This window comes from Manis pentadactyla, chromosome 12 (genome assembly GCF_030020395.1).
Source record: "Manis pentadactyla isolate mManPen7 chromosome 12, mManPen7.hap1, whole genome shotgun sequence".
Classification (NCBI taxonomy): domain Eukaryota; kingdom Metazoa; phylum Chordata; class Mammalia; order Pholidota; family Manidae; genus Manis; species Manis pentadactyla.
The window spans coordinates 102,390,466-102,405,020 of NC_080030.1; the positions used below are offsets into that span (position 1 = coordinate 102,390,466).

General features: G+C 39.9%; 1 protein-coding gene across 2 annotated transcripts in view; it reads right to left on the reverse strand.

Moving 5' to 3' along the window:
- SIM1 (SIM bHLH transcription factor 1) overlaps positions 1–14,555 on the reverse strand; it is a 67,704-nt gene that overhangs the window by 13,005 nt on the left and 40,144 nt on the right. The gene's annotated exons all lie outside the window — the stretch shown is intronic.

Sequence of the window (14,555 nt, forward strand, 5' to 3'; positions counted from 1 at the left end):
AGAAAACATCTGCAAACCACATATCCAGCAAAGGACTAGCATATAGAATATATAAAGAACTACCAAAACTCAGTTGTAAAGAAAACAAAATGAGTGAAGGACATGAAGAGACATTTCACCAAATAGATATGCAGATGACAAATAATAATGTGAAAAGATGTTCAACATCATTAGCATTTAGGGATAGCAAAATAACACCACAGTGAATTATCACTACATCCCTATTAGACTAGTAAAGACTGAAAAAATAGTGACAACACCAAATGCTAACAAAGATACAACAAACTGGATCACTCATATTGCCAGAAGGATTGTAAAATGGTACAGCCACTCTAGAAAACAGTTTGGCAGTTTCTAAAAAACCAAAATGTTGCAACTACCATATGCAATCTTGGAGATTTTTTTCCAGGTGAATGAAAATTATAGTCACATAAAAACTATAGCAGCATTTTTTCCACTTCCTTATCCTCAACTGTTGCCTTTCTTTTTTTTAAATTATTTTTATTTATGGTAAGATACAGATAAAATTTCCAATGTTTTCCATTTTTAAGTGGCAGTAAAGTACATTCACATTCCTGTGCAACCATTCCCACCATCCAACTCCAGAACTCTATATCTTGCAAAACTAAAACTCCATACCCATTTAAGCAGTAACTCCCCATTTCCTCTCCCTCCAGTCCCTGGAAACCACCGTTCTAGTTTCTGTCTTTCTGACACAGAAATAAACGAGCCCCAGGAATCCCCAGCCTGGACTGGAGCTGGGGGTCCAGGAACCTAGTTACCTCAGAGATCTTTCTGAAAATCTTATCTAATCATGCCACTCCCTTGCTTAAAGACCTTTTTCTTTCTGTCCACACATCAAACATAGCAATACCACCTACATAAAGCAGAAGCCATAGCAGAGGCAAGGAGAAATAGAAATATCCCAATAAGAGGAGACAAAGACAGCAATCTCCAATCTCCATATAAGACGGAGCAGATTTTTAAAATGTTTTAAAGTCCATGGAAGACTTAACCAATCAGTTAAGTCTTATGCTACATATCAAACTTTACACACTGATAATAAAGAATAAACCTCAGAGTACATGATTAATCATCAACACTGATCACATATAAGGTCACAAAGAAAACTTCGGTAGGTTTCATGTAGTTAATATGGTAACACTCTGATGACAATGAATAAAAAATAGGAATTCAAAACCAATTAAAAAAAAATCCTCTCATCTGAAAAATTAAACTATTAATTCTTGGGGAAAATTGGCAAAAACAAACATGAAATACAGAATTTGAGGAAGAGGTAATGAAAACAATACAGATTTGGATATATGGGATACACTGCTTTAGACACCTAAATCAGTAAAAATGAAAGAATAAAAATAAATTTAATTCTCAATTCAAAAACTAGAAAAGTAACAAAATCAAAATGAAGCACTTTTTATAGAATACATAAACTGACTATTCACCAAAAAATGGAAAACAGCCCTTAAACACATGTTTTACTTCTTAATAAGATAATACAAATTCAAGTAACACTGAGATACCCTTTCTCAACCATCAGACTAGCAAAAATTCAAAAGCCAGACAACACATTGTTTGGCAGAGTGCGGGGAAACAGACACTCCTACATAATCTTGCTGGTAGGAATGCGGACTGACACCCCCACAGATGGGGATTTGGCAATTCCTAATGAAAACTGAAATCTCCCACTTTTAAGGCATTGTTAGAACAAAATACACATTGCAGTACTAAGGTTTAGGTAAAGAGGCATTGTATATGGAACCTACATCAAAATGGGTCAGGAAAAATAGGTAATGAGGGAAGAGAAGAGGAAAAGAGGAAGAGAAAATGATAAAGCAAATAGGGCAAAATGTTAAATACTGGTGAATCTAGGTTTAGTTCACAGGAATACTTTACTATTTCTTGCACCTTTTCTTTAGGTATGAAATCATCTCAAAATAAGTATTTAAAAATTTAAAAATCCTATATAGTAAACTTATGTCTGATTTTTATAGAATGATTAGAGACAAAGCCATTAAAAAAACATTTTTTCTGAAGAAATGAAAACTCACCCTAATCTGTAAATTAATTACATAAATATCTTTCCTTTTATTACTGATTATTTTGTGCATAAACATGTAATTTAAAAGTTATCACGAGTAGAAAGAGCATTGGATTCAAATATGAGAGGACTCTGATCGACTGTCACGTGACTATGTAATACTATACCTATGTACTACTAAGTGACTTATACAAAAGAACACTTTCCTTGGGCCTTGATTTTTCCATCTGCAAAATTGAAACAAACTACCTGCATTACAGGATTGCAGTAGGGATCAAGTGACTAATGTATATCAATGTACCCTTAAAAATGCAAACATGTTACAGATGTGTATGTACCATATAAAGGTCCTTAATTAATGGCTTTCACTTGGGTAAACAGAAATGGTTATCATATTGCCATCTTGTGAAAATGATTTTTTTCCCTTCACTCTATTATGTAGAGGTCATATTTCTAGTCCCATCCTACAGGCATGTTAGAGATAAAACATACATGGTAAAGGAAAGAAATCAATATCCCAACTGCAAAAAGAAATCAGGCCACTGGCCAATCACCTAAACACTAGGAAGAAAAGACCATTTCTCCCAAATAATCTGAGTTTCAAAGCTGAAATGCACTGAGATACCATGGATTCTCACCACTTAAACTTTGAGTAAAAGTTCACATATGTGTTTTAAGGGTGGAGAGAGAGTGAGAATCATGATCTACTGGAATATACGTGAGTCCTGTGGATGGTCCCCCAGTGATTGCTGGTATCCATACTATCTTCAAGTAAAACAAAATCATGTCTCAGGAGCTACTGACTATCTGGTCTTCTTTCTTTACTAAGGTAACAACTCTTTCTTTTCTATTTGAAGCTAAGAAACTGAATGATTTAATTCCCTACTTTAATCAGGGTATATCAGTCAATTAAAGAAAGTTCACTGAAAACTAATTTTTGGTTAATTTTGTTGAAACCTGTGTGTTTCTTAGAAAATTTGTTGTCATTCTGAATACTCCACATTTAATTTTCCTGTTTCTTATATAAAACTTAAGTTTCAAAACACGTATTCATGTTGGCAACTTAAAAAATGAGTCAGATGAAGGAAGCCCTTGTTTTCATAAACATCAAACCAAATGCCACACACCAAAGGTGGGTAAAGGGGGCGGGCAAAAGGCGTGGGTGCCTGCCAGAAATGGGTATCGGATGCTGTCCACATCCCCGACCTCCCCTTTCGGATCATCTCATGGAAGAATCATTCCTTCTGGAAGAGGCTGATACCTTATCTGGTAAAGGTCTGAGCCATCAGCTGGGGGCTTACAGTGCATCCAGTGGGAATTATTGGCAGTAATTCATTCTAATATTTATTGAGTATCTACTATTTGCAGGGCAGTGTGCCCACTAATATGAGAACTACAGCCCCACCTTCAAGGTGTTCACATCAGGAGGGGTATACATACAAAGGCTTGAATAGAAAAACAGCATAGTTTTGGAGTTCAAAGAAGGGAGCCATTACTCTCTTTTAACATTGTAGTTGCTTAGGAGGGGGAAATTAACCATGCCTGATTAAGAAGCAATTTATTCTATAATCTGTATATGCTCACTAATACCCATAGCAACAATAGCTACCATTATCAAATACTTGCTGTGTGCTAGTCTCTCTGCTGAGATCCCACAAACTATCTTATTAAATGCTAAATCTTAAAAGTATTATTAATTTCTTTACAGATGTAGCAAATGAAGCTCAAAAAAAAAATCTGCCCAAGCTCACACGATTATGAAGTTTAAAAGGGGAGATGCAATTCCAGCACCCTCACTCCTTTCGGGACCCCAGACTCCTTTGGACTTAGGTATTTAGGTGACAAAGACCAACAGTGTCCTCCCCTCTCAACAGTAATGGATGCCAGGTCCCCAAGTTTGTTTTCACAAAGGGGCTTTCTCCAAACTCCACTCTCCAGCGGAGCTATTTTTACACAACCCTGGGTGATGTCCTTGCATCCCTGGAACGCCCCTCCAGTACAATCACCCCCACCAAAATTCTCCTTTTGATAACAGTCATGAGATTCATTCTTGCCTCAAGAGCATGTTCCCGACAGGTGCTCTACATTCATCTGGACGTGGCAGCGAACAGCCCGACTCAGGAAAAATGCCAGATGTTCCAGCCATAGATATTACAATTATCTATTTTTATTCTGGCAGCTCACTGAGGTTTTTATCATTTTTAGCTGTAAAATATAGAGAGAGACCCTCTTGTGGTAAAGTCCTGTTTTCCATGAAAAACTTTTGCTCCATCAGCCATGAGCAGGTTTCCTCTTGATTTGTGTCTGAACCATGAGAAAAACCATCACAGATGCGGACTGCGCTGTACGCAGAACATATGCATGCTTTTAAATCACTTTTATCTTACTTTTTACTAATGTAACCCTGAAACATAAAATATGTTCTCTTTTTCATTCACTGCTATGGGAAGAACAGATGGTAAAAGGGTTAGATTAAAGTAATATGCATGCCCACTAAAATAACCCTCACTGCTGGGGACGCTTCCCTCAAACGGGAGTCGCGTTCACTATAAAGAACGGCTCTGGCTTACACGAATTGGGAATTGTCAGTTTTCTCCAGGATAAACATAAGGGTAGGAGAATAACTAATGTTAGAATCAAATGCACTTCAAATGATAATTATGCAAGTTATTTTGCTAATTTCAGAGGCTGACTAAACACGTGTGCCTCTGATAATGTAACTGAGCAGCAGTCGAATAATAGAGTCTATTTCTAACTTGAAAAGCTTTGCTACGCACAAATCATAACTACCTGAAACTGCAAAGAAGATACCAAGTAGGCATTATCTTCCCCATTCCTGCATTCCTGCTAATGGTAGGTAAGAGTTCTTGGCTGCCATTTCCTTTGACATGTATTGTTTTATTTATCAGCAGCAAAATAATTCTCTATAGACGATACATTAAGAAATGTTAGGTATAAAGTGATTTCTACACAAAACTCATAAACATTTAGCATGGAAAAGAAGCCTCATGAAATTTTTTAATGAAATTCAGTTTAATTACAGATAGCTTCAAAAGAGTTAAGCTTTTAAAAACCTCAAGAAAAATGAGAGAATACATTTTAGAAGGAAAAAATCCATCTTGAGTCACATTCCAAAGTCGAGCACATTTTCACCAAACGGAAGGAGCAATAAATATTTCCATTTATGCTACAAATAAATAGAAAGCAAATACTGAGTGAAAACGCAATTATGAGAAATTTTAAATATTTGGGCCATTTCTTCCTTCACTTAAAAAAAATGATATAAATTGTCAGCTTCTTAAAATCAATGTTTAAGAACGTGTTCACAAGATTTTCACTCATTATGATTTGCTCTGTTTATAACCTCTTTATTGTGACAATGTTTTTAGGTTTAATCGATATATTAGTTACTTTTAGTTCTAAGAAACTTCTGGTGAGAAATTTTTCATACGTGTAAGCTCCTTGATATGTATCATGAAGGAGAAAACGGGAAGTTTTTAATGTGCCTCAAATGTGGTTGGAAATGTCAGAGTCCTCTCAGTCCATCGCCAATAGTTACAAAAATGTTTTTGGGATTCGGTTCACTCGTTTCTCTCACAGAAGAGGGACCATAGTTGGCATCGCGCTGGCTGTTAGAGCGAAGTGAGGCTTCAGCGTCAGCGGCCAGGTTTCCTCCATTGTGATTCTACGAGGAACCTCCCGTAGGGTTCCATATGGAGATGCTGTTCCCAGACCGGGAAATCCGTGAACCACATCCTCCTGTAAATCCAGAGGCAGAGTCCTAAAGACTTGCAGCCATTTTCATGGCACTGAAGATTTTAGACAGGTAATAAACATAGAATAAACATTTAATTAAGCCCTTTATGTCATGGAATACAGACGTAAGGGAACAAGAATATCCCAACTTGCATAGATAATACAGATACAACCCTAGCCCATTGGGTAAATCCTGGGGTTCCAGGACCAATAGCTCTAGTTTTAAGGATACTTTTCCCCTGTGATGGGCTTCGGGCACGAGCCAGAACCACTGCCCTCCTTTCACTGATGCCCCGACTCCCTGTCTGATTTCACATGGGCATGAATTAGAGGGTACAGGAGGCGCCCCTTGCCCCGAGCCCTCACTGCAGCTTTGTTTGGTCTCCCACTGGTTTATTCGGGGCCTGGACAATGGACAGGCTGCCCTGGATGCTCTTGGCAGCGTCCTAGAACTGGGCCAAGATGGGCAGGCGTACTACCAGCCCTCTGCATGCTGAAAGAGATTTATAAGATTTGTAATTATGTGGGAAAAAAAATTGAAACTTGAAGTCCCTCTACGAAGTTAGTAAATTCCAAACAAATGTCTGTAAATGGAAGGATGACTCTACCTTTTGTTTTTCTAAGCCAAGTGCAGTAAAATAATGAGGAAAACAAAAACAGCATAAACTATGTATTAAACAATCCACATCAGAACTTTGACCTTCTAAGAAAACACAGCAATTTGATGTACTGTAATATTCTACAGGAGTGTCCTAAAAATCTGTGAAAGAAGGAAGAGTTAACAAAATCTTGATTTCTTAGATATCCAAATCTCACTTTCTTAACCCTAGAAGGTTCCTACTGTGAGTGGGTGAGATCCCACAGTGAATGGTCAAATAAGGTAATGTTCGCTTTAATTTCACTATTTAGTTTTAATAAAATTTGATTTTATAGATTTTGTTAAAATTAATTTTCCTGAATACATTTTGATGGTGGATTCAGCCATTCGCCTCTTTTCCTCTGTTCAGCTTGTGGGGCAAAATCCAAATTACAGCCATCCTGTCCTGTAAGCCAGAAGCAGACCCTTTCCATTTCATTTAGCATAGTTGCTTCACCCACTGCCCAATTTCTTAAACCAGCCTATGTCATGGAATAGAGACATGTTTAACAGGAACTAGGCCGTATAGACAGGAATCTGTGGGGATGAGGGGCAGACCAGCAGCCATGTTTTGTGGGTGGGTAAGATTTCAGAGGCTCAACAGGAAAGGTATCCTCAAGTAGCATATACAGCAGATTCTAGTTAGAGTCAAGAGCTGATGGATGGGGAGCTGGAGAGAGCGGGGGCAAGGCAGGCAGAGGCAGGGATGTAGTCTGGGCCACACTGTGGAGACTGGACATCATCCTATAGCCAAAGGAGCTTCTGCAAGTTTTTAAGAATGTCCGGAGCTAGGGATTGATGAGGGGGCTACGTGGTGAAAATGATATTTCTGGCAGAAATGATCAGAGACTGAAAGAACAGTAAGGAAGCAGATAAAGCATCTTAAACGTGATCTATTCCAGAGAGACTCAAACCGAACAAAGACAGAGGGAACAGGGGAGAAGAGAGATCCTCCCAAGGCCTTCTGTGTCCATAAGATGAAAAACCAAACCAAGCAAAAACAGTATTTTAGAGACTTTCCCCCTTTCTTATTGAAGAAATCTACCACTCATATAGCACGACACTTCTAAAGGTACAGGACAAAAAATATGTATATGGGTTATTAAAAAAAAAACAAGAGAGCGATCTAGAAAGTGTCTACTGATCATAGGAACCGAGCTCTGGGACTAGGGCTGAATGTATAAATGATGACAGGTTCTGGGGATGGCAGACAGAGCCAAGTGGAACTTCCTGCACAGACATTCAAAGGTCAATGCACTTACTTTGTATTTAAAACACACCCACAGCAAATACCTGCTGTGAGATCTCTCCATTGCAGCACTGCAGATGACAGTGGGGACATGAAGACTGGAAAGCCCACTTCAGATGTGGGTGCTTCTCTGCCCCTCCAGTGAGAGGCAGAGAGTGTTTGTTCAAAGTTTTACTCTTAAAAGAGCCTGTAGTTTCTACCATATCCCGTTCTTCAGCACCTAGATATTTGATTTGCCTGGCAAGATTTTGCATTTGTGAAACCACCCTGGACTGTTTTGCTTGCATACCTTTTGTCTCTTTACATAGATTATAAATTCCTTAGTAGAAGAATTTTCTCCCTCCTTGGGGTTTTTATATCTCTATAGACAACTGACAAAGTATTCCACCCCTTCTAATGTAATGACTTACTTATTTAGTCATTCTATTAACATTTAGTAAGTAAATATGTGGAAGATACCTCCTGGATGTTGGGGTGGGGTACAAGGCAGATAAGAAATAGACATGGTTACTACTTTCAAAGAGATTATAATCTGAGAGAGGAGATCAACATACAGAGAAGCCAGTTGAAGATAAATTATTCTAAATCGGGGTCAAAAGGAGAAACAGCTCAGTTATATTTCATGCAGCGGGTAGCATTCATCTAAGCCTTAGAAGACTGGCAAAATGTTGAAAAGCAGAGGCAGTGCAGGCAGAAATGAATGCCTGAGCACAAGCATGGAGGCAGAGAAGGACAAGGCCTTCAGCAAATAGCAGACAGGTCTGGTGGTGTCACAGTGCCCGGTAATTTAGGGCCCAGTTATAAGTGACCTTGAGTGACAGCAGGGGCCGTGGCAGGTCTCCAAGCACTGACATGATCAGCAGTCTCTTAAGGTCAATCTGGGCGGCAGAGCAGACTGGAACGGGAAATTTCCCAAAGTGAGGAGGAAATGAAGAGGCTGTTGCAATCCTGCAGAGTGAAGGGCTTTACCGACGGCATCCCAGAGCCCCACCGCAAACCTTGCAAATGGAGTAAGTTTGAGCCCACTAAAAACTCCCATGGCATGCAAGGTCTCCAAGCCCGAAGGCCACTGGTTCTCTCCCTGTCAGCCCCCAAGTCTCACCTCCAGCCCAGGGCTGAGTGGGCAGGGCAGCCCCAACACACACCACCACCAGTTACTCCCACTGCCACCACCACATGCCTTCATCACATGCATATGACACTTTGTTTAAATGATCTGTTTACATTCCCCCCCCCCCCCCCCGCCGAATCTGTAAGCCCTCTGGGGCAAGGACTTATTCCCCAGAACTTAACACATCTGTCTCATCACACCCCTATTTCTTTCTTCATCTATACTATCACCTTCCTGGGCTCATCCATGCCTTAATTCATGCACTCATTCAATATCTACAAAGGACTTTCGGGTGCCCAGGGCAATCTGTTATCAAGAGCAACATCTTCTGTCCTTGTGGACCTCAGAGTCCCCCTTTACTGACCCCAATTTTCTTCCTTTCACCTTCTCATTTTTGCTGACCTCATTTATGCCTTTCTTCTTCTCATTGGTCTTTTCTTATTCAATAATATCCTGCTGCCGTATTAACAAGTCCAGGGTGACTAACTCCAGCCATCTGCTCATTTAAATTTTTGTGAGGTTTGTCGTCATTCGTTTCTCACTCCTGGGAATGTGACATATGTCACCGTGTGTTGTAATGTCATAAGGTAGTAAACATCAATGAAACAGTCTACTCAAGTTATCCACCCACTTGGGTAACCTATTTAGCAGAAAAGCATACGGTCCTATTTCTAATCCCACATACCCAGTTTATCCACCATAAATACCTACCTTCCCTTTACCCCTATTTTATACTATTACCATGCTTCGAAGCAGGGTGAAGGACAAAGATACTCCCTACCAGGTCTCGGGCAGACTGTGCAGCCATCTCAGCCTCTCCCCGCTGTGACTTCTCTTCCATGTCATGGTCCATTCTGTCCGGCCTATCTCCTAAAACATCCTCTTTTCCTGCGCACTCCCTTCATTAGTGTGCTCCTTTACCCTGACATCCCCTCAGCAAGCGTGTGTCCTGCACAGTGGATCTCACTAGCTTACTTCAGATACGGCCCCTGGGCTCCTCCCGAAGCCCACGTTCTGAACGAGAATGGAGAGGTCAGGAAGTGACTGGAAAATCTGGGAGTGTAAGGAAGGTGATTGATGGGGAGTGCGTGGCTAGAGCGATCCCCTGCAATGATCATGGAGAAAATCAATTCGTGATCACGGAAGGACGGGCACCAGCCAGCAGACTCGGACGCTGCTGTCTGCCCTCCTCCAACCACGAGCCAAGGGACTGGAAAGGCAGAAGCCGTGGCCTTGAGGGCCCTGACTGACCGCGTCTTACAATTCCTCTCTAAAATGTTGATCTTGCCTCCCCAATAAGAGATGGGTTCCTTAAGGACCTACCTTTAGCATTTTAGTGCACGTAATAGGTATTTAACTATGTGAGAATTAGTAAAAAAAATATATATATATATAAATCTGTAACACAGAGGTCTCACCTTAATGAGCTAAATATTTTCTCAAATAACACTCAGAGGTTCACATAAGAAGACAATGTAAAAGGAGCATACAGGCCCACTCTAATAATCTCCAGAAATTTCTATAGGAGCAGGAGACTAATCCCAAATTTACATGTGGCCAGAAAATATAAACAAGCTTATATAGTGTAAGAATTTCTAAAAAGATAATCTCATTTTTCTTTTTGCAAGATGCATTAAAAATGTTTTGTTGTTAATGGTCAAGGATTATAGTTTTCATGTTATGTATAAAACCTGAGATGATGGGATGTCGATCCTGGTGGTGATAAGAATACTAGGCTCCAGAGATCCTCGGGCCTTCTTTTCTCCAGAACTGACCAAGTCAGGCTGTTGTGCGGCAGTCCCTGGTGTATTTCTGAGGCCAGAAAGAACTTTTGCAGAGTTTCTTCCTTCACCCAAAGGAAGCCAGATTGTTGGCAGTGAAAATTAAGAGGGTTGTGTGGGATTAGTTAAGGTAACAGATGTGGAGTAAAACCCGCAAGTATTACAACATTATCTGTAGCCAGTGATTAAATACTTTCAGATTTCATAAGCATATAGGGCTTATGCATGCACTGTTGTTAAAGAATTAACATAGTGCATTGGTTATTAGTGGCTAGGGAAAAATCAAGAGGAGGGCAGGATGATGCAATAAAAAAAAGGGGGCACGCACTGCCTGTAATAAACGTAACAACTATAAACATGCCAACATGAGAAGTTTAAGAGGAAACTGGAACTGGGAGGCAATTTATTCATGATTGACATGACTAAACCTTGGTGCAATAACTGCTAGCTGTGTTAGAGTAGCCATGCCTGGTCCCTAAGAATAGGCAGAAAATAGCATAGCAGTCACTAGCAGAGAAGGTCTGAAAAATAAATTCTGTAAACTCAATATTTCTAATTCAACAGAACTATGAAAAAAATGAGTTGTCATCTTCCTGAATATAAATGCAACAACAATAACACACAACTGTCTTTATGTATCCCCAGGACCTAAAGGCGTTGCTGTTCTATAGCAGCTCGGTAGCTATGCGCAGAATCTTTGCACGGTAACTATAATATTTTTTACAATGATTTTTCCAAAACCATTCAAAACAATTCTACTTTTGACCTGGGTAATACACAGAGGTACAAAGGTGACTGAGTCATTCATTAAGTGACTATAATGTAATCAAGTCTAAAATCAGTCCCAAGCGTGTCGCATACCAGGAGAGGACCTGAAGGTTCATCTGCTACTGCAGGCCGACTGGGTGGTGGCAGCGAATTACAATGTATGTGTGCCTCACACGTTCAAAGAAGAGGGCCTGGACACCTCCAGAAAGCCGTGCTGCGGCTTGCTGCTCATCACACATCTGCTAGAAATTTCTAGATATGCCTAATATATAATGAAGAACCTAATAAATCTATTAATAAAATTGTTAAATAACCATTTGCATAACTCAAAAGAAGGACAAAACGTTACCCTGCAAGCTTAGCTTTGCCCTGGAAACTGCCTCTTGAAAAATCTAACAGGGATTTACCTGCTAAAAATATGTAACCAAGGAAACACCAAAAGAGAGCTTTCTTTCTTTTTGAGAAAAGAGGCAGAAGGATTTAAAATGAAATACGATTAAAAGCCCAATCATTCAGTAACTAAAAATACATTTATTATGCATCTATTAATAGATAAAGGGAAATCCAACCAAGTGTGTCATTAATCACGAAAAGTAAGCATTGCGATGTAATTTTGAATAAACCTATAATGGTCGAGATATATCTATAATGATGAGAGGTGCAAGCCGCCAAGGATTAATAGAATTGTACTCATTCTTCCTCTATAATGCCTTTTACGTCAGTAGAGAACTTTAGTTCAGACGTGCATAGATTCAGAGAAGGACTGTGAAATGAGTAGCCATCCTTGCTTCAGCCACACTCATGCTCTCATTTCCTGTTCAAAAATCTTTACTTGTTCCCATAAAACAAACTCTAAACTCCTCGGCCTAGCAGATATTTGGCACCAATCAATCCTTTCAAACTCACTGCTCTTAGTCCTCATCCACAGGGACCAACCCTGCCCCAGTTCCAATCACGCTAACAATCCGTTCGCACATTTCTTCATCATCTTGTGCTCCTCGAAGTGCCTTCTCCTTTCCCTGCTGCCCATATACCTGAAATCCACCCTCATAGCTGGTCAGTTTCCCTAACCACCCAGACTAGAGTCCCTGCTGCTGACATCACTCATAAAGCCCTTTGCATACACCATCTCCTACACACTATTATTCTACTGCATAATATGCCACTTCTTTATATTCTAGTGCCTTCTACCCAACTCCTACCCTCATTTACCACAATGGCCAATGTAGCATCTTTCCAATGCAACACTTGGCTATCAGCTACTGAATCAAAAGACATCTCATGGCAATGATGCATGAAAATTAAAAAGCTAAGTGTCGCTTAATAATACAATGACAATTTGGACCAAATAATACTTTTGAGAAGCTAATTACTTTTCTCTTTAAAATGTCTGAGGATTTACTATCCATGGCGATGGTACTGTTGTTTTCCTTCAGCAGAAACACTGGTAACTCTGCCCTGGAGGCCGTGCTGGTCTGGTGTGACCCCAGAGGGCCCTCCGCTCACCCCACACCAGTTCACCACAAGTGCCTGTTCCCTTGTCTGTCTACATCAGTAACTCCTCAGAAGCAAAGACAGAGTTTTCCATTTCTGATCCCTACATAGCAGTAGCCCATGTAGTAGGAACTCAGTCAATGGTTGACCTGGCACCATGATTATCTAAAGTAAACACAATTAAAAAATAACCTTTACCTGGCACATAAATGTTAAGTACTTAATTCATGACTGTGTGATTTCAAATGGGACAGATGGCCAAAATTCTAAGGACTACATTTATATAAGTATTAACCACAAAAATGAACACACAAACATCAAGATAAATCCTATGTGGATATATATGTGTACATGTACATGATTTTTATACATCATAGAATACTTCTAGCAGAAACTATAATTTTGGAGAGGGAACATGAGAAAATGGTGGTTTTCTACTTTCCACACTTCTGTATTGCTTTTTTTAAAAACTTTGGAACATGTAGAACTTTCAAATTAATTCCTCCCCCCAACCCACATACACACAAGCAGTCTAATGGCAGTTAAAATATTTTTTAAATTAGTAATGTTAGTCTACCATTAGAATAAACTAATAGAAATTTTAGACATTATAAGCTGTGCCTGAAAGAAAACAGACTCAGGCAGTGAGGTTTTGGAAGTCCAATGGGAAAATTTTGTTTTTGAGGATTAATTTCTATATATAGATCGGTTAAACTCCTTCTTAACTTAGTATTTCCTAATTTAAATTCTTCTTTCATTTAGCATCCAACACTCCTATATAATTAGGGATAAAATTACCCCAAGGAGTAATCCATCTTTTCAAGTAGTTGAAAGAGATAGTAAAACTCTTCGCAAGATCTAAAATTGTAACATGAAAAGCTTCTCAGATGTTCAACAGGAAGAAGCAATCACATCTCCACAGTGTCTTTAACTAAGGTGCACTTTTGAAGTGCTCAATCCTCATAACAGAAGGTGTGCATTGAAAAATGTCAAGGCATCACGCATCTGCTCCCCTCCCTTTTGCCAGAGTAAGGAAGTCTGGTCTCCTGTGGGAGACCGCAGACCATGCGGCCTTACACCCTCAGGGCCACGGTCTGCCCACCCTCACATACCACGCCACTGAAATAATCCAGCAAACAGCAGCTACTCAGTGAACCCTTAGTTCAACGAGTGCCACTTGCTCAAATGATACACCCTTGCAGAAATCAACAGAATAACACAGCTCTAAAAAGTAAGGAAACATTTGCCATGTCCTTAAAAAAATACCAGCTTTGATGAAATGACTCCTAGTCCAGTTTGGTTTTATACAAGCCCAGGACTCATCTGCTGAGCTACTCTAATGAACTGCAGGAAGTTTGGTGTGGAGGCCTTCAAGAAGAGGATGGACATGAGGTGGTCACAGGCTGTTGGGAGTGAGGAATCCCCAGTTCTGTCCTACTTTCTTCAGGCCAGGACAGATGTGTGCACACACTTTGACACGGTCTAGTTTTTTGTGTTGGTTTTTTTTTTTTTAATCTCAGGGACTGGTTAGTAAAATAGCTTTTTCCTTTCAAGAATCAGAACTCATCTTTGTACCTTGCAGTGTTTCTGGAATACCTCCTCTGGGTCTCATCAGCTCACCACCTTGCAAAGATGAGAAGAGAGTTGCTTTTTCTACTATTCCTGCCATCTGGAAGACCCTCTCTATTTCATGCCTCCCC